General features: G+C 34.7%; 1 protein-coding gene and 1 pseudogene across 3 annotated transcripts in view; both read right to left on the reverse strand.

Annotated features, from left to right (window-relative positions):
- The window catches only part of CCDC102B (coiled-coil domain containing 102B), a 338340-nt gene that overhangs the window by 191414 nt on the left and 126071 nt on the right, over nucleotides 1–20855 (reverse strand). The gene's annotated exons all lie outside the window — the stretch shown is intronic.
- LOC105739611 lies at nucleotides 1613–7828 on the reverse strand (annotated as a pseudogene).

Genomic DNA, 20855 nt, shown 5'->3' on the forward strand with positions numbered 1-20855 from the left:
TCTCCTGACCTTGTGATCCACCCGCCTCGGCCTCCCAAAGTGCTGGGATTACAAGCGTGAGCCACCACGCCCAGCCATGTTTAGCTTTAACAAATAAAAAATTTACTGCATTCTTCAAGTCAAAATAAGGACGTCAAATAACTTATCTCAGTGATCTTTTGTTCTCTTGCTGATGTATTTTTTAATTTTTAAAGTTTTTGTTAAAATGGTTTATTTATTTAAACTCAAAAATAAAATTTTTAGTGACTTTTAAATATTTACTTTTTATAAAATGAGTATTTTAACTCAGTTTTAGAAAAAAATGGTATATGGACTTGGAAGCATGAAATTAAGAAGTTTGTTTTTCTGGAAGTGCAATAAGAGGAAACATCATTGAGAAGTAATATGCTCAATGATAATTGTCTGGATTTTCCTCTTGTGTCAGAAGCTATATATTTTCTCCCCAAAACAGCAGCTCCAAGAATGAACTAGCCCCGTTTTTTGAGACAGAGTCTCACTCTTTCGCCCCAAGATGGAATGCAGTGGCACGACCTCGGCTCACTGCAAGCTCCACCTCCCGGGTCCACGTCATTCTCCTGCCTCAGCCTGCAGAGTGGCTGGGACTACAGGCTCCTGCCACAACGCCTGGCTAATTTTTTTGTGTTTTTAGTAGAGATGGGGTTTCACCATGTTAGCCAGGATGGTCTCGATCTCCTGACCTTGTGATCTGCCCGCCTCGGCCTCCCAAAGTTCTGGGATTACAGGCGTGAGCCACTGCACCCGGCCAACTAGCCCTCTTTATCTCCCTCCAGCTGGGATAGATTAATTCCCTTCCACTCCCTCCTCTCTCTTCTTTCAATAACGCTGTGTAGGTGTTAAAGGCATGGGTTCTGGCTAATGAACAGAATTGTCCTTTAGGCCAGCAACCCACAGGCAGTGGCACCAAAAGTCTTAGCCCCCAGGACGGAGGCCACAGAGCTGGCAGTTTCCACTGTCTCAGGGAGAAGGAGCCAAAAGCTGACCCACAGCACAAATCAGAGCCCAATATGTAGAGAGAGTAAGTGCTTCTATTCCCAGAGTAGGCAAGCTGTGGGCAGGAAAAGGGAAGATTTTGCAGCCACTCCATATTTAGAAACAAAGGGAAGGCCGGGCGTGGTGGCTCACGCCTGTAATCCCAGCACTTTGGGAGGCCGAGACGGGTGGATCATGAGTCCAGGAGATCGAGACCATCCTGGCTAACATGGTGAAACCCCATCTCTACCAAAAATACAAAAAAAATTAGCCGGGCGTGGTGGCGGGCACCTGTAGTCCCAGCTACTCGGGAGGCTGAGGCAGGAGAATGGCGTGAACCTGGGAGGCGGAGGTTGCAATGAGCCGCGATGGTGCCATTGCACTCCAGCCTGGGTGACAAGAGCGAGACTCAGTCTCAAAAAAAAAAAAAAAGAAACAAGGGGAAAACTGGACCCTTTTCCACTACTATGATCTACTGCTACTGAGCTCCAGGGGATCTGAAAGCCCAAAAGGATCTAAATAAATCAGGAGAACTTTGCCCAGACTGGAGATAAGAGTGACAAATGAGAGGATTGGTGACCTTAATAGTGTGTGGAAAGATGACGCTGGGAACCTCAGCTCTTCACATGGCTGCCAGCCCTACAGACGACAACACAGTAAGAACCAAGACGACCACTCTAGACTGATGTAGCTGGGGAATCTTCAAGGCTATTCCCAGGTACCACATCAAGTGTGAGATCCCACTCCAGATGTGATACATGAGAGGGAAGAGGAGTGCAAACTTAGCTGTGGTGGATCAGTGCTGGCCCCAGACTTCATAAGTTTCAAATAAGACTCAAAGTTCCCAGGGAGCAAAAGCACCGACATACCAAAAAGACAGACCCGTGCACTCAAAGCAATACCAGTGCCACGGTGGCAAATGGACATCGCCATGGGAGGAGGCCAACTGTAAACAGTGCTATGGGAAGATAAAGGGCGGTTTGAATCTATGTTCTTATTCCAGAACCGCTACATCTCTTTTTTGACTGAGGTTCCCAAAGGAGCAGCTTTTCTGATACAGACCAGAGGGCTAAATTGGGCTCAGAGGCAAGGACAGCCAACATGTCTTCGCAAGAGTACAGCTATCTTGCGTCCGGCCTGGACAAAAGTCTACATGTTGACATTTTAAATAGAATGATTATATCACACTTTACTGTAAGCAATGATATCTTAAAAACATAGAAATGTGATATTTGCTATCATCTACTTACAATTTTATATTGTTATTTTATTCCTTCAATTTTTATTATCCCATTGCCTCCAGATTATCATACCATGACATGTGAAATGTTTATACTTGAGAAAATTTTTACTCTATAGCACGTCATAAAAATGTGGGTATAAAGTATGTGTGTATCTATTATTACTATAACCCCCCAAATATTTTTAAAAGTTTCTTTTGGAATGAATTATCCTAATAATTGTTATGTGTACACAACTGCTTAAAAATAAACAAGATAGTACATATTTTGACAATTATTAAATATAAACTAATCATTTACTAGAAATACATCTCTTAATGAGATAGATGAACTTTTTTCAATTAATTTGCGTGTTCATGGATGAAATTACCTACTGATAGAATGAGATAAGAATTATCATTCGTTTGTTAATGTAGGCATTAAGAAAATTAATCACACATGTTAGATAGACATGGAAGAAGTTTTAGTTTACTAGAGTTGTTGTGTTTTATTAAATATACTTCTAAATATATGGCAAAGCCACATTTTTAACTAATATCAAAATTTATTTGTAATTATTTGTAAGCTGACCAGTCTGGTAGGTCATATTCCGATATTCTTATAAAGAGAAAATTAGAAACCACCTGAAATGCCAAAAGAGAAAATTAGAAACCACCTGAAATGCCAAAAGAGAAAATTAGAAACCACCTGAAATGCCAAAGGTTTGTGACCCATTGATTAGTTTATTTCTCAACAACAATATTTCAACATATCTCTCTGTTAAGTACTCCCAAGTGTTTTTCTACTCTGGCAAAATGCTTAAAATAATACTGAGAAAAAGAGACAAGTATGCCCTTCATTTGAAAAGTGGATGGAAGGTAATATAGGAAAGGAAAACTTGCTTGCATAGTACTTCCTTAGGCAGATTAATTTATGAATAACCATATATGGAAGTTGTGAATCTGGAATTAAAAAATATGTACCTGTTCCTCTGAGGAACTACAGGGAGATGGCAGTGGTATGATGACGGTAATTATTCTAAAGTCTGCAAATCTCTCCATAAAACCAGTTGGAGCAGTGAACTTAACAAAATCAAAATTGTAGATGCCTATAACAAAATGAGGTGAAAAGTTATCCCAATGAGCCCTAACATACAAGTAGGTTAAGAAAATCTACTGAGACTTCATGAATTGCAGAAGATCAGCATCTATTTGTGAAAATATAAGAAAAGGAACAGGTCGTGAGAACATGAGAACCCTTAAGTTGGCAATAGTCATGCCTTGACAAATGTGTCAGGCCAATGTGAAAACAGTAAATAAGACTAGGAGAGTTCACACATTTTTACACCACCTGATTTGTGAGTGAATGGAAGAGGCTTGTGGTAAAGCCCAAAGAACTAGGACAATTTTAATCCTGTATACTCTCATAAACAAAACAAAGCAAAACAGAAAACACAAAGCTTCCTTCAAAAACACACCCTCTACTGAGAGGAGAATACTGATAATAGAACTCATATGGATGGGAATAGTGGCAATACAAGCAGAGAAAAGAAATAATCCAGCTAAAAGTAGAGTATGGGGCAGAGCCAGGCATTTTTGGAGAGAACAAGGAATATTTGGAAAGAACAAGGAATATTTTGCACATTTCATGAAAATATTAAGAATAGTCAGCTCTCAAGCAGTGAAGCCAGAAAATGTTTCTAGATTCAATATCTTTTTATTATCAGTACAAAAATTAATTCATGCAATGATGAGCAACAGAAGACAATGATAGTTGAATCATATATGATCTTTTTAAGGACAGAAGGATAAAAATAATGTTTCAAAGATAGTGAAAGTATGCTACTGACAATGAAGTAGTGGAAGATATATGCCCACTATAGAAAAAGAAAAACAGAATTAATTTTTAATGTATTAGAAACAAAATTATTAAAACAATAAATAATGTGATGCAGGAAAACCAGGAATTAGAAAAATGTAACAGTACCCAGGAAAGAATTAGAAATAAAAGAAAAAATGATTACACTTCAGGTCAGGTTTTATTTTCATGAAAAATGAAAAAGCAGGCAGCAGTAGGATCCCAATATCAGTATTTTAAATGAGCTGACTGTACACAAAAATCTCAGTATGCTTCTCTCTGGGTGACCTTTCTTGTTTTCTTCTTTGTACTTTTCTGTCTCTTCTATATTGAAAGAATAGAAAATATAGGAAAAGAAAAAATGTTTCAGAATAAACTAGAAGGAACAGAAGAGCAAATTAATGCAACAGATGATTCCTTGAGGAAAGATGAAAATAAATAAAATGCTAAAATCCAAAAGTAATGAAGATAGATTAAAAAGGGTTTCAGAAACTATGACCAATAAAGAAAGGCAAAAATAATTCAACATATTTACAATGTTTCCCAGTCTTTCCACTGAAATGGCCTAGAAATAATGACCATCTCAGTAGCGATGCACATATGTATGCACAGATTGTGGTCTTAAGATATTTCCCACTGACAGAACCCTGGACTCTAAAGAAATTGATTTATCCAGGTCTGAAACAGGATGATTCCAGTATATCTTGTCATTCTATGAAGTGAGAAACCTATAAAAAATGGATGTATTATTACTAATACGTCAGTTGTACTCAATAGCCTATAAAGAGGTTCCTGAGTTCTAAATATGGTTGCTTTTGAATATCAGAAAGGATAATAGAGTAATAGATTGAAACACATCCAATAAGTTTAAATCCATGTCTTAATATTGATACTAAAAAAAGAAAAATTTATCAAATTTGATCAACATTGAAGAATGGTAGTGATCCAATTCATTATTTTGTTACTTGGTTAAAGAAATGGCAGGGTTGGAGGGAATGTAAATTTATTATGTGTCCAGACTTATTTAAATGAACAAAATATTATAGGAGATGAAGTTCTCTTTATTTAAATATTCCAAATAATAACTTGGGCAGAAATAATTGAGCTGGAAAATTATAGCTTTGCAACTCCTAATTCATCTATGGTTCTAGGCAATGAGTATCAGTCTGCTAATACCACAATGAGACACAATCATATATCATGTGCTTCCTAATAGGGAAACACACTGACACATTTCTATGAAAAAGTCTTGAAATTAATTCAAACCAAACCCTTTAAATCCAACTTTCATTTTGTAGGAGACACAGAGGATAGAGTAAAATAGCAAACAATACTACAGTATAGGGTATTGCAAATTAAAACTCTACAGGATAAATGATCTAGTTTTTTTAATGAATAAATTATTAAAAGAGAAAAAGGAGAAATAGAAATATATATATAAACACACTTTAAAATATATATCTAATCAAGATGTCTGCCCGTTATTTGATTTCTGATTCAAATAAAGTAAACAATTTAAAAATCATATTTCTTCATAAATTGAAAATTTGAACACTAAATATTTAATATTAGCAAATGATTTTTAATTTTTTTAGGTTTAAAATGTTGTTGTTATATTTAGTGATAAGTAAGTCTTTATGTTTTGAGATACATGCTGTAATACTTCCAGACAGAATAATGTAAGGTAGAAATGCAAATGGGAATAATATAGACAAAAAGTACTGTTCATGAGATTAAAATTATTAAATATGGCTGATGGAAATGTTGGGGTTCATTATAGTGTTCTTTCTATTTTTGTATATAGTCAAAGTTTTCCATAATAAAACCTTTTAAAAAGTAAACTCTATACCAACTCTCTATTTATAGACATACTTGGACAGTAGCCCAGCATGAAGATTTCTGGTTTATCTTAAAGAGCAAGATCTATTAGTGTAAAGTCTTTTTGCCTGTTAGTAATTCACCAACAGAACCTGTCATCTCTTGAAGACATTATTACTCTTTGACATAGAACTTTGTAACATACATGTAATAGGAGGCTAACTTTTTGCTTCTATATATGGTTGTGGGGGTGCAGATGAATATGGATGGTAGTTCATCTAAGAATTGGACTACTGAATCATAAAATTTTTATAAATAAAAAACATGAAAAGTAACACATCCTTATTGTGTCTATTATAAATGATTCAAATGGTTGTTTTAAATCAGTACTGTCATTTTGTAATACCTAACTCAATTGCATTAAAGTGAGTGTTCAGTGCCTGTTTCAACAATCCAAGGTTACGCATTTTAGCTGATGGCTGATTTTTGTCCACAGAGTCACTGAAAGGCCAGGAAAAAGCCAATTAGAGTCCCAAATAATTATTTATTTTTCTTAACAGAAATATCTACAAGGTTACAAAGGATATCACATGGTCAATAGATAATTCATTATGACTTGCACGGAATATTGATCTGAGAAATGTAATTTGTGTTTTATCAAGAAGTTATCTAGCATATATTTCAGATAAAATAAAATATCTAATAAGGAAATACAAGATGATGTGTGGTTCTTTATGTGATTGTTTATCAGTCTGTAACATACACATTTAGAGAGATGATTATATAAATTTGTTTAATCAGTAGAAAGAAGTTTTTCTGTAAAATTATTGGCAAATACCTAGCTCCTTTAGAAATCAATCACTTTCTATTATTCCATTTTTAATCTAAAAATATGGCTGATTTTCCCTTACATTTTGAGTTATTTATTTCTAACAGCTTCAGATACTGATTCACAACAAATAATTTTATTTCTTAGTCATAGTCTTCAAATAAAATATCTAGCAAAGTGCTCACCAAGATGAGCACCATCAGAGAGAGAACCCTGGGGGCCCACAGAGTATTCAACAGGGTGGTGATCAGTGCATACTTGTAAGAAAACTAACATCTGAAAGAATTAAAAGTAACAACCTCTAGGATTCACACAAGGCCAGTAATAACCATCCCTGTTCTCAACAGCCAGAGTGGAAAACCTCATAATTCACAGTCCATTAGGTAAAGTACTCCATCCAAATGGTTTTTTCTCAGTACTTAGTAGGTAAGATAGCCCAAGGCTAAATGCTACTCTGGTCTCATCTAACAAGACTTAAAAGCTTCAAGACATGAAGGATATGTTTCCAAGTAATGGAATTAGGACTCAGAACAAAGGTTAAGAATAATTATAAAAAGATGAAAATATTTAGCACCCAACAAGGTAAAATTCATAATGACAAGCATCCAGTCAAAACTTATATGTCATGCAAATTAATAGAAAAATATGATACATAGTGCAGAGAAAAAAAAACATTTAAACTGCTCCAGAAAAAAAGCACAAGTGATAAAATAAGCATGGCAGTCGTCAAAAAAGTCATAATGTTCCTCTTAGCTTGACAAAACTTCAGACAGATTTACTTGTGGCTATAGCCCCTGACTTCCCTTTTCTTGGAGCATGTATTTTTAAAAAGAAAAACAAAAACTTGCAAATTATTTCTCTGCCCCTTTAAGGAATAAATATTTTCCCATCTTCTTGACAGTTTTATATCCCAGAAATAGTTATTCCAAAGATCTGAAAGCCATCTCCTTAAAATGTATATATTACAAAAGATAGCAATCCTATTTCTCCCTTTCTCTGCGGCAAGGTAGAAATCTTACTTCAATGGGTGCCAGTTAGCAAAGATAGATGGCCAAATCACAGAGAATAACATTGGAAAACTGAGGCATACCTCAAAGTGACGGATACAACCCATTGATCAAAACTCCCTAACATCCTCCAGTACTTTTCCAATAGCCCACCCTAGTGAGACCTCAATGACTGCCAATGGACAGATGGTAGAACAACTTCAAGCCACCTACTATACTGTAAATAGAGTTCCTGGCAAAGAGGAGGGGAAGTTAAATATTTGAAAAATATAATGACCAGAAATTTTCCAAATATAATAAAAAGTAGAAACCTGAAGATCCAAAAATTTCAACAAACTCCAAGCATAAGAAATAGGAAGATCGTATCAATGTACGTTACAATCAAATTGCTTAAACCAGTGATCAAGAAAAAAGTGTTAACAGCCAGAGAAAAAAAGACAATTTGATATGCATATCAATGATGAATCTCTATGCAGGTATGCTAAGTAAGAGAAGATAGAAGAAAAAAGTAAACACTGTAGGATTCCATTTTTATACAATTCTAGAAAATGCAAACTAATCTATGGTGACAGAAAATAGATCAGTGGTTGCCTGGTGTGGGGCACACCACGTGCAGACATCACAGGTAAAAAAAGTGATTAGATGTCTTCAGGTCTATGGCAATATGTTCCTCTCCAGAATTGAGACATCTTCCTGAGGACAGCGGGGAGAATCCCAGATAGATTAAGTCAAAACCTGAGATTAGATTTCCTGAAGTAGATTAGCATGAGGGCATTCATCATGCCTTAAACTGAGGTATAGAAAAAAAAAAAGACTGAAAATAAAAACTTCAGAGTGTAACAATACATGCACAAAGTTGTTTACTGAAAAATCGTACACAGGGACAAACGACGGAAAAAAGGATAATGTGCACCATTAGGAAAATAATTCAATAAATTGTGGAATCATCACGTTGTGAAACATTCTGAAGCCATTCAATGTCACTAGTTTCCTTGGAGTTTTGGCCATGAGATGTTGAGTAAGAAAACCATTCATGTGATCCAGTACATGAAAATTACAAAATACTATAGGTATCTGTACATATTTGTCTTTAGTTATATGTACACATATACTATGAGTATATAAGTATATAGTTATTCATACATATTGGCATATGGTTTTGTATTGAGCATTAGGAAGATAAAGGAATCTGCGGTGAGTGATACAAGGTAAGTGGAGCAGGAAAGAAAGCAAAAATGTATATGCAAAAATAAAGTCTACAATAATTTTTTAATGTCGAATAACAGGTATAAATTATAAAAATGCTTTGTGTTCATATATACATGTCATTATTTAAAAGAAAATAGACAAAACAAAGAATGGATCATTATATATACTGTATATGTGTGTATATATATACTGTGTGTGTATGCTGTATAAGTGTGTGTATAAATATGTGCATTCATGCATATATATACACAATATATGTGTATATATAAAACACATATAAAGTTCTTTGTTTTCATCCATAATATTTAAATCAATCACAGCTATAAAATAAATAAATCATTATTGTGATTTTAGGAAAATGCCATGTAGAAACATCTTCAAGATTTATATTTGAAAGTGATACCACTTTAAATTATCACTTATAAACTTTTTAAACTTCATAGATTATTCTGTAAGCTCCCTCTCTCTTCCTGCTCCACGACCCTGAGTCCTTCAGCTAACACAGAAGTTGAAATAATAGGATATGAAAGTTAGTGGGGCTGTGCACAGTGGCTCACACCCTTAATCCCAGCATTTTGGGAGGCCAATGTGGGAAGATCACTAGAGGCCAGGAGTTGGAGACCAGCCTGGGTAACAAAGTGAGAAAACCTCTTTTCCAAAAATTTTAAAAATTATAAATTAGCCAGTTGTGGTGGTGCATGCCTGTAGTCCTAGCTAATCTAGAGGCTGAGGCGGGAGGATCACTCGAGCCAGGGAGTTTAAAGCTTCAGTGAGCTAGGATTGTGCCACTGCACTCCATCGTGAGCAACAGAGCAAGACTGTGTCTCTTAAGGGAAGAAAAAAATGATATTCGGAAGAAAAGCACGTTTTACATTTTTCCTATAGAAAAAATAGAGTTTTAAAAGAATTAACATAATTTATTTCTTAATTAAATATTACCTAAAGCTGTACAATAATTACTGCAATATAAAACTAAAGAAAAATATTCATGTTTGAGTATATTCTATGAAGTTAAAGTATGTGATTTAACTTTATCAAGTAAAAAAAGAAATAGCGCCAACTATGGTCACAATGAAAGATCTTACATTTCTGCAAAGCCTTGGAAATTAAAATGTATTTTTTTCCTCACTCATTCCTTCTCTACCAAACACAAGAAAGTGGCCTGTATTCCTGCCAAATCTAAAGTTTTCACTTAAGAAAAATAATATTTAAAAATTTTTGTTTCTTGCCTCAGACATGACTAACACACCTGAATGTTAACATTTTTCCTATGGGAAAGAGAAAATTACACCATTTAATATATTTTTAAATAAGCTATTTGGTTTTCAAAAAAAATCATGCATATGTTCTTTATTGAGTTGTGACAGAAAAAAGTGCTATCATAGCAGATTACAGAAACTCTGAAAACCTACCTAAAGTGAAAGTCACAAAATTCCATTTATATGAAATGCCCAGAATAGGCAAATCTACAGCATAAAATTAGTTAATGGTATTCTCAGGCTCTTGGGGCTGGAGACAAATAAGAAGTGATTATTAATGTATACTGAGTTCTTCCTGGACTGATGAAAATATTCTACAGTTGATTATGGTATTAGTTATACAACTCTGTAAATATATTAAAAGCCACTTAACTGTAGTTTAAGTGGGTGAATTGTATGGTATGAGAATTATATTTCAATAAATCTGTTAAAATATGTAAAGAGCAAAGGTTGTTTTATTCAAAAGGATTACAGCATTTATGCCTTCTAACTAAATTTTAAATCTTAAAGAGCTTCCGCTTGGAGCATTCTTAATCAAATGATCCAAAACATAACAGCTTTCACCTCTTAATTTGTCTTATTGATACCCCTATCTTAGGAAGAGTCAAAAACCCTGGTCTCTCACCTCTTTACATATTTCATAAGTTAACATTGGGTATGTGGTTCAAAGAGGAATTTCCTAACCTCAAACTCTGTGTAATCAATCTTGCAATGGGGCTTGAACATGTGATGCTGCTTACTTTTTATGCAAATAAATTACTCTTGGAAACACTGTGTCTTATAAAATCTTTCGCTAATGGGGTGTCTTAAAATGTGTTAATACATTCCCTAACTCTCTCATCACATATGACATTCTTGAAATCTTTGGGAATAGGAATCTGACCTGTGCAAATATTTTCCGCAACCAAATCACTGACAAAATTTCACTTTCCTTTTTAGGGACTTTGTGCCTTGTCGTGTGAACAATGCAAACACAAAGAAGCAGCAAAAGCCACTTATATAGGAAAAACAAAAGTGAGAGCAATAGTGAATAGGATAAAATAAGCAGTGCTAATTCTCAGCAACTTTCCTCCCCACGTCCTAAAGCGTTCTTTATCTACTCCCATTAAGCCCATCTTCAAGCATCTGCTGATCACTTCTTACTAAGAGTCAGACCCCGAGGTGGCAGGAGCCCACAAAGACTTAAAAAGTATATAAAAAATAAAAAATTTAAAAAAGATGGTTTCTGTCCTCAGGGTGATTACACCCTATAGGCAAAGCGGCATGTATTACAAGTGTCTATAATCACTTCTGCACCAGGCAAATTCAAGTTTTGCTTTTTAGAACTTACAGAACTTTTTTTCTGATCTGAGATTGATTGATTCCATGGATGGAATTGATTGACTCATGGAGGATATACATACCTTATTTAACTTATTGTTAATATTGATTATTAAGTTAACTTAAAAATAATTTTTATATGTATTGTAGAAAAGGTATTATGCTGCCGGGCTCAGTGGCTGACGCATGTAATCCCTGCACCTTGGGAGGCCAAGGCGGACGGGTCACCTGAGGTCGGGAGTTCCAGACCAGCCTAACCAACATGGAGAATCTCCACCTCTACTAAAAATACAAAATTAGTCTGGCGTGGTGGTGCACGCCTGTAGTCCCAGCTATTCGGGAGGCTGAGGCAGGAGAATCGCTTGAACCCGGAAGGCGGAGGTTCCGGTGAGCTGAGATCGCGCCACTGCACTCCAGCCTGGGCAACAAGGGCGAAACTCCGTCTCAAAAATAAAAAGAAAAAAAAGAAAAGATATTATGCTAACATAAAGACACCTGATATTTGTTTGATTTTATTTTCATTTTTGAACTAAGCCATTTTTGATTCTACAAAGGAGAAGTACAATTCCTCCTCTGCAGAGGTGGGTTCACAGTGAAGCTAAAAATGTTTCAGGGCACCTCTCTTGTCTAGTTCTCTAACAGGACCTTGACAGAGGTCCTAGCAGAATGTAAATATGATCACACGTGTGCCGAAGTGCAAACAGACACTTTATTAAAAGTGTGTGTGCTTATAGCACAATGTGTGCACTGGGTCACAGCACTACAAAGAAGAGGGCCGCCTAATGGAGTCTTGGGGTTAACCTAAAGGAATGCAGAGGACCATAAATAAAGGTTTCATTGAGTCAGATTTTTTTTTTTCTTTTACAATTTGGGGATAAAGAAAAATTCGGAATAAAAGTAAATATTTGAAATGAGAAAACAATTCACAAATTTTGGAAAGCTCACAAATACCATTAAAAAATCACAGAAAACATAATAAACATCTAGAAAACATAATAAAAGTTCTAGTAATAATTTAAAAATAACTTTTTCCTAGCTTTTTGGCTTTATATATTCTAATCAACTTTTAGTATGAGAGTGATATAGTAATATCATTTTCATAGCTAGCATTTAGTCTTTTTTCCAGACTTTTTCCAAAAGTTGATCATTTTTTGACAATGAAATTGAGAGAAGTAAGCTCACAATTTAACACAAAGGTCTATTTCTTATTTGGAATATTCACTCTTTGAAGTTTCTATCCCACTAATGTAGGTATTCTTAAAAAAGTATATTTTATGTAATTTTCATTTAAATGTATGGTGCATTATCAAGTACATTTCAGAAATGGGAGAACTTTCATATTGACTACATATACATAAGAAACAAATCAAAAATATATTTCACTATCTACAAACTGTATGTAGTCTCAACTCAACTTGTACTTGGCAAGATCACAAATATTTCCGCAGCTCCTTCATGTCAATCAGAGAAGGAAGTAAGAATATTGGGTGAAAAGTCAGAGTGGAAACAGACAGAGATATTAACAAGTGTGTTTCAATTATCTTATGAAAATTGCACAAAAACACATGTGATCATATTTACATCCTGCTAGGACTTCTGTCATAGTCCTGTTAGAGGCCTGGGTAAGAAAGAGGCCCTGAAACTCAAACTTTTTTAGCTTCACTGTGAACCTACCTCTACAGAGAAGGAATTGCACTTCTTCTCCTTTGTATAATCAAAAATTATTTCGTTCAAAAACAAAATTAAAAATAAATCAACCAAATATCAAGTATCGTTATGTTAGCACAATATTTTTTCTATAATACATACAAAAATATTTTAAGTCAACCTAATAATCAATATAAACAGTAAGTTAAATAAAGTATATACTTCCATATCCACGAGTTTCGCATCCATGGATTCAATCAATCTAATATCAGAAATATTCAGAAAAAAAAATTCTATGAGTTCTGAAAAGCAAAACTAGAATTTGCCAGGTGCCAAAGTGCTATGTTGACTCCACATGAATGAAATGGTGTGTAGGAATTATAAGTAATCTAGAAATGGTGTATTAGGAATTATAAGTAATCTAGATATGATGTAAGTATATGAGAGGCTGTGCATAGGTCATATGAAAACACTATGGCATTTTATGTAAGGGACTTGAACATCTGTGGATTTTGGTATCTGCAGAAGATCCTGGAAACAGTCCCCCACAGATACCAAGGGATGACAGTTTCATTTCAAATTTGAAATTGCAAACTAGAAGCACACATAGCTGTGTCACTGCCAATAATAAACCTAGTAAAAGAAGAAAAAAATGAGTGGGAAGAAGCTGGCATTGTAGCAAGTACACTTAGGTCAAGTTGTGGCTCTTTCAGTAAGATTGGTGCATGAGTCAAGCTTCTGCAGAGAAACAGAACCAATAGGATGTGTGTGTGTGTGTGTGCACGTATGTGTGTGTGTTCATATATGGACATATAAACACATTTGTATATATTTAGAGACATTATATCTGTAACTGTATGTTAAGAGATTATAAATACACCCAGATCTAAGATCTGCAACTAGCAAACTGGAGATCCAGGAGAGTCGATGGTGTAATTACAATCTGAAGTCAGAAAAAAAAAAAAAAAACAACGTCCAAGCTCAAAGGCAATCAGGCAGGTGGAGTTCCCTCTTACTTATGGAGGCTCTGGCTCTGTTCTATTCGGACCTTTGATTGATTGGATGGGTGCCACTTGCCCTGGAGGGGGCAACCAACTTTACTCAGCCTATGGATTCAAATGTTAATCACATGGCCTAGACAAGTTGTCACATAAAATTAACAGTCATAGTTGGTCTTTGGGATTTCCATAATATCCTCTAGCTTTGCAATCTGATATCTGAAAGCAGCGGATCTCAATGTATACGTAAAAATAATTAGCTTCTCCAAAGCAAAGAAATCTGAGAAGCATCTCTAATCAATTAGAAAAAAAATCCCCAAAAATGAATTTAAAACAGCAACAAAGAGCTTCTCAGGTGAATCTAATGGATTCTGTTAATTCAGTACAACTGCATTAAAGAATTTTAACTGTTTTAAATAACATTCAGATTATCCATATGAGAACTCTTATGAGATTCCATGAGCACCTAATTTTGTATACATTAGATGTTTTAATATAGATAAAGAATTATATCTTCCTCTAGCCTTGATCATAACTTCAGAACTACATTACAAAGAAGTATTGCCTCATGTGACAATTACACATTCTAAAACGCATTTCAAAGAATATCTTCAGTTCAAGGATGACATCATACTGTCTTCAAACCTCCCATATGATCTCTGGAAAAATAATAGCTAAAACTTCCTTATAATTTCTTAACTCTCATTAAATCTATAGCTACTAACTAGGACACCCACAACCCGGGAGAGGTGATGGCGACGCTGTGAGTCTTCTCCAAGTCCGTAGTCCCTTCTCATCAGAGCAGCTAAACCAAGTTCATTTCACATAACTTGTGATACTTTGACCTGCTATCCTGGATACAATCCTGGTGCTGCCTCATTCAAGTGCTGTTCTATAGAAGGTGACCAGTAGTCCATGAAATTTTCTAAAGCAAGAATTTAGCTTGGCAAGATACAATGATTAACTAAAAAGTGGCTGAAAATCGGAAACATGATACTTGCATCTTAAGAAAATCTGTTGGCTGGAATGTTGATTTGATATGAATATGAATACTCCAGTGGCCCATGTTTGACCAAAAAGGTGGTGGCTTCATGTTTTTTTTGTGCCTTTTTTTGTCTTTTTTTTTTTTTTTTTTTCCTGTTTTGGGTTGCTGTTTGTTTTGTTTTATTTCAATTCCCTGAATATTTTTAGCATTATCTTGTCTCATCCAAAGGAATCAAGATTTCTCTGTTCATTGATGCATGGCTCATTTTAATGGCTGTGTTTATGCTATTTAGCGCCTAAATAATATTGTTCAGGATACACTAGTGAACCATACACATTGAAATTTTTTAATTTTAGATTTCATATGTCCTTTACAAAATATCTATAATTTTTGTTGGTGAGTTTGTAAGCATATCTTTTGGAAGTTGATTATTATTCTTCAAAGAATTTGTGTGGCTATGAAATACTAATGTTAACATCCATTAACCACAATAAACTACCTTTTAACTTAAGATAGTTAAAACTGGCAGAACTATAGAAGTGCGTCATAATTTCTACTGTATTTTGTTCAGACATTCTAACAAGGAAAAAGAACACTCCATTTTTCAACCATATTCCCCATATAATCAATTTTATCTCACTGTATATAAACATGCCAAACTCCAACAAATTATCAAATCCTAATCTTAGGTTCCTTGCCTTTAAATTAGATACTTGAGAAAAAAGGCCAGGCACTGTGGCTGACACCTGCAATCCCAGCACTATGGAAGGCCAAGGCAGGAGGTTTGCTTGAGCCCAGGAGTCCTAGGTTACAGTGAGCTATGATTATGCCACTGCAATCTAGCTTGGGCAATATAATGAGAACCTGTCTCATAAACAAAAACAGTCAAGTAAATAAATAAAATAAAAGGGGATCTTTATACGGTAAAAAGTGACACACGATGTATATGAAAAGAATGGACCATTTTATTTTTTTATTAAGTTCTAGGGTACGTGCGCACAACGTGCAGGTTTGTTACATATGTATACGTGTGCCATGTTGAATTTTAAATTTATCGCTTCACATATGTTTATAACATAGAAAGAGGATTTTTTTTAAAATGGGAGAATATACATTTGTTTTCAGTCTGACTTTTCATTCCCTTGTATACAATCAGTACCTTTGATGTCTGCACATAGTGGGGGAGAGGGAAGTGGCCACACCTTCCAGGAGAAGAAAAGAAGGCAGGCGACCTGATCCAATCTCCTTTTCAACACGAAGAATGGTCTTCTAGGTAAAATGACTAATGCTGTTGAATAAGAGGAGGATCTTTACAGAATTGTCTTAATTGAATGTCCCTGTAAAGACTTCTGATCAGAAAAAATAAAACAGAAGCTTTGCATTTATGGACATTAGTCTCTGGAAACTATCCCATCGTCTGAAATAGGAAATAAAGATATTTCATAGACCGAATGTTCCCCACGGTGTAAAACATTGCCATTGTATGAGGTAATTACCTGTGTAACTCACTTAGAGACTTCACTCCTTATATATTTTTAGTCTACTTTTATCATTATCCTCAAACTATTAACTGTCTAGACTAATTAAATATGAGCTGTTTTCTTTTCATTGTGTTTTAAATTTTAAAATGGATGTTGCTTAACTTAACCTCTCTTTTTCTTCATGTTACTACAAGTAGATTCTGAAAAGCCTAAATTTATTTCATAATTCTTATAATAGTCTTAAAGTTAACTAAGTCATCTCAGTGTTCTGAGAGGTACCTTGACAATGCCTATAAATTATCCTCTAGTAGTTTAATTAATTCCAACTTATGTAATTCAGTGCTTATATTATTCTTAATTATGTTTGTTTAAAAGGTCTTGAAGGTACTTGTATCAGCAAAGTGGTATCCCACTTGCTTCATTTTTATATTCATTTGCAGAATTCTACTATGGTGTTTTATCTGCCTCACTCTTTGGCCTGATAAGCTACTTTATGTCATGCAAAGAACAAACTGAACAGATTTTCATAATGGATAAGACTTCATCCCAGTACCCTGGAAAATCTAAAATCCTTAGGGATGGAGGGCAGTAGACTCATTTACTAATAAAAGACAAGTTCAGGAAGTCAACTACTCACTTTACACTATACCATAACCTCTATTTAGAAATGTAAGCATTTATAGCTATTAAGAAAAGTGTTAGTACAGTGCTTCATTCATTTAATATTCATCACAAATATTAAGCACATTTATTCATCATTGAGTACGGAGAGCTGAATAAGCAGACATGATCTATATCCTCATGAAGCTGACAGTTCAATGGGGAAGGCAACAGTAAACAAATATAAAAATAACCACAGTTTGATAAAGTCTTTTAAAATATTACGTGTTGCTTTGAAAAAAAAATAGGAAAGGAAACATACTTTGGACAGAGACTATTTTTTTAATGATGTGATGTATAAATGGAGGTTAATCGAAAGGTGTGGCTGGTGTAGGAGGGGAAAGAGGTGTGAGGTGTATGATATTTTCAACAAGGAAAACAGCATGGACCCAGCCATTGAGCAGGAGGAAGTTTGGTTCCTTTGATTAAATGAATGAAAGTCAGTGTAGCTAGAGGTAAGCGTGGGCAGGGGGAAATGACAAAGAAAGGACAAAAGAGGTGTTGCAGAAGTGAAACCATGTAGGCCATGATGAATGGTACAAGGAGAAAACCTTCTCCACTCAAAACATCCATCCCTGTGGATGGTCAGCTGCTCTCGTAACACTCTTCAGACTCCAACTATCTTTCCCTCCAACCACCCAGAAGGAAGAGGGAATTGGCTGGTTGGTGAGTTTAAAAGACGAAACTCATCACAGGCAGCTCTAATCTTTCCTCTCTCCCGATTTCTTTGGGAAATATATATCTTGAGAAACACTCATTCTGCAGTCTTTCTCAAGGACATAGGACAGAGTGAAAGAGTTCCATGGGGGAAAAAAAAAGCCTTCCACTTCCCAGCTCTCCCGAGGGAAGCCAGACTCCCAATATGAGAGATTTGGATTAGAAGGCCCACTTTCCCTTAAATATAAGCCAAAGTCCTCAAAATATATTTATCAACACTAATGAAAGCATATCTTAATTAATGCACTTATTAATAAGATATGACATTAGTAAGTATGGCTATACGATGTAATGTATTGACTCTTGCTGCAGAAACTAGTTAGATGCTTGCCAAATCAATTTTCTTTTTCTTTTGGGTTATACAGCTTAAATGCATTGCTCAACATGCCTTGCAATTAGGTATTGCTATACAAATGAGTACTCATCTGTGAATTATAAGTGGAAATAATGTATGCTACTCACAAGCCTGGCCCATATAAATTATCCTTACATAATCCTCCTTTCTCTCTTTTTTCTAATCTCTGATCAGATGGCCTAGTGTTCAGCTGAGTGAACCTCTGAGAACCTGAAGGACAGCAGAGTCACTGGATAGATGGAGAAGGCTGCCCTCCAAACATAGGTAGGGCTATATGTGAGTCAACAGTAATCACCTATTGGGTATTACTTACTGGAATTTAAGGTATTGCTTGTTGCAGCAGTTGGGGTAGGAAAGCGTGGTGTCAGTGGGCATCCACTGAGCCATCAGCCTGTGATGGTTTAGGCAGGTGAATGTGGACTTCCTTGGACTGCGGACTTACTTGGAAGGCAGCTATCCACTAAGTAACAAATAATTCACTGAAGTGTTTCAAACAATGGGCTAATACAATCCGATGTATAGAAATATCATGCTGCTTGGTGGGTGTAAAATGAGTTTAAATAGGCCAACAGTGGTGGTAAATAGACCTGGAAGGAAAAGGCAAGGAGATGATAATGGCCCTGTCTGGGGAAGTAGCAGGGATGGAAAGAATGATGTGAGATGCAGTTTGGAGGCAGAGTTGATAAGATACATTAAAGTTTATAGTCACTTCTATGGAATAATTTCTTTAAGCCACAGGAATAGCAATAAGAGGCAATGTTTCAAAATTAGCATTGAGCTCAGAACTGCACTAATATTCCACCATACACCTATTTCTAATAACTATCTTCAAGGACCTTGCCTTGACGTACGCAGAATAGCTCCCGTGTGCCATATGTTTTAAAAAGATAAGGTGTGAGTATAGAATTTTAGCAATATACAACTAGTTATTCTAATTTTCTATTTTCTCCCAAATCAGAAAGGTATTTTGAGGTGTTTAAAATAAGGCTTCAATGTAAGCCATAAAGGGGCCCAACAATGCCTGTGTCTCTATAAGTATTTATAAATATTTTTGAAAGAATATTATAAATTACAAGCTACTAGGCACATCGTTATGATCACAAAAAGAAGACTTATTAAGAAAATATATTAGAACATTCCAAGCAAATGCTCACAACGTTCAAAGAAAATTAAAAGTTACTTTTTAAAAATTTTTTACCTTGAGACTAATTTTTAAATGTTAGCAAGTATTCTCACATATGGAAAAGAATCTCTTCCATTATGGAAAGAATCAGAGTCACTGATTGTTCAAATGAGGTACCAGAATTATGAGTAATCAATGTTACTTACATGAATGTTTGATCTTTGAGACCATGAAATTTCATAAATGATCCTTTCCGCACACTCAGAATTCATAATTTAATTCTGAATCAATATAGACAGACTTGCAAAGGAAAAGCTGAGTAAGTATTAAATTCAGCATGGAAACAGCATTTTGGATATAATTACCTCTACTATGCATTGTCTTGGTTTTAAACACTTAGATTTTACAATTAAATTCTTATCTTTTCTCTTCTCTATATGTCAGTAATTGAAGAATGATTTCCCTCTAAAAGCATAACAGGCTTTCAAGTGCATTTTTACAATTCTAGGTCTATTAAGCACATCTGTTTCCAACTTTAACAATTGCTAATCTTTCCATCAGCAGTTCTTAGACAGGCATGTATTTGCTTTTAACATTTTAGGCATCTACAACAGAAATTACACTTGTATTCAAACATTCATAGAGATGATGAGCTATGATAAATGCAAAGGTCATTATCAGAATTGTTGAGGAAAAAGGGAGTAAGAAAGAATAATTTACATGAAATTGTAAAGAATGAATCATGACACACCTTCTGATTGTCAATCAACTGTATGGAGACTTTGAATATTTTACTCTTGTGCTACAATACTATTTCTAAATATAGCCTAAAATTCTTGTCTGTTATAGCCCATTATAAGAAATGATTAAACAAAAGATATATAAATAATTAAACTCATTCTAAGTAGTATTGTTTGTTTAGTTTTTAAACATTTTTAAAAATTTCACCTTATTTTATAAAAAAATTTAAACATGTATATAACACATTTATTCAAAAAAAACCATAAGAACATCAGAAATGTATCTTAGGAATGAAAAGACATATTTTTTAAAAATTTCCATATAAATAATTCAAACAATGATCTTTATATTTATAAATTTTCAATGTCTATAAAATTTTATATTAACTGCATTCATTATTCAACTTTGTGGTTCATTTAACTGAAATATGCACTCAAAAGAAAAATTTTTCACAATTTTGAGGTTTATCCTGTTCTGAAACCCTGTCAGCATTTTATCTACCAAAAGCATCATATATGTATTAATAAATATTTCTGAATGGTCATCAGATCCAGCTTACACTGGGTAATGTCATACTTTGATTTTTTCTCTCACTTACTTTGCTACCAAAAATCATATTTGAACATAAAACATTAAACA

The sequence above is a fragment of the Nomascus leucogenys genome, chromosome 4 (genome assembly GCF_006542625.1).
Source record: "Nomascus leucogenys isolate Asia chromosome 4, Asia_NLE_v1, whole genome shotgun sequence".
Lineage (NCBI taxonomy): Eukaryota > Metazoa > Chordata > Mammalia > Primates > Hylobatidae > Nomascus > Nomascus leucogenys.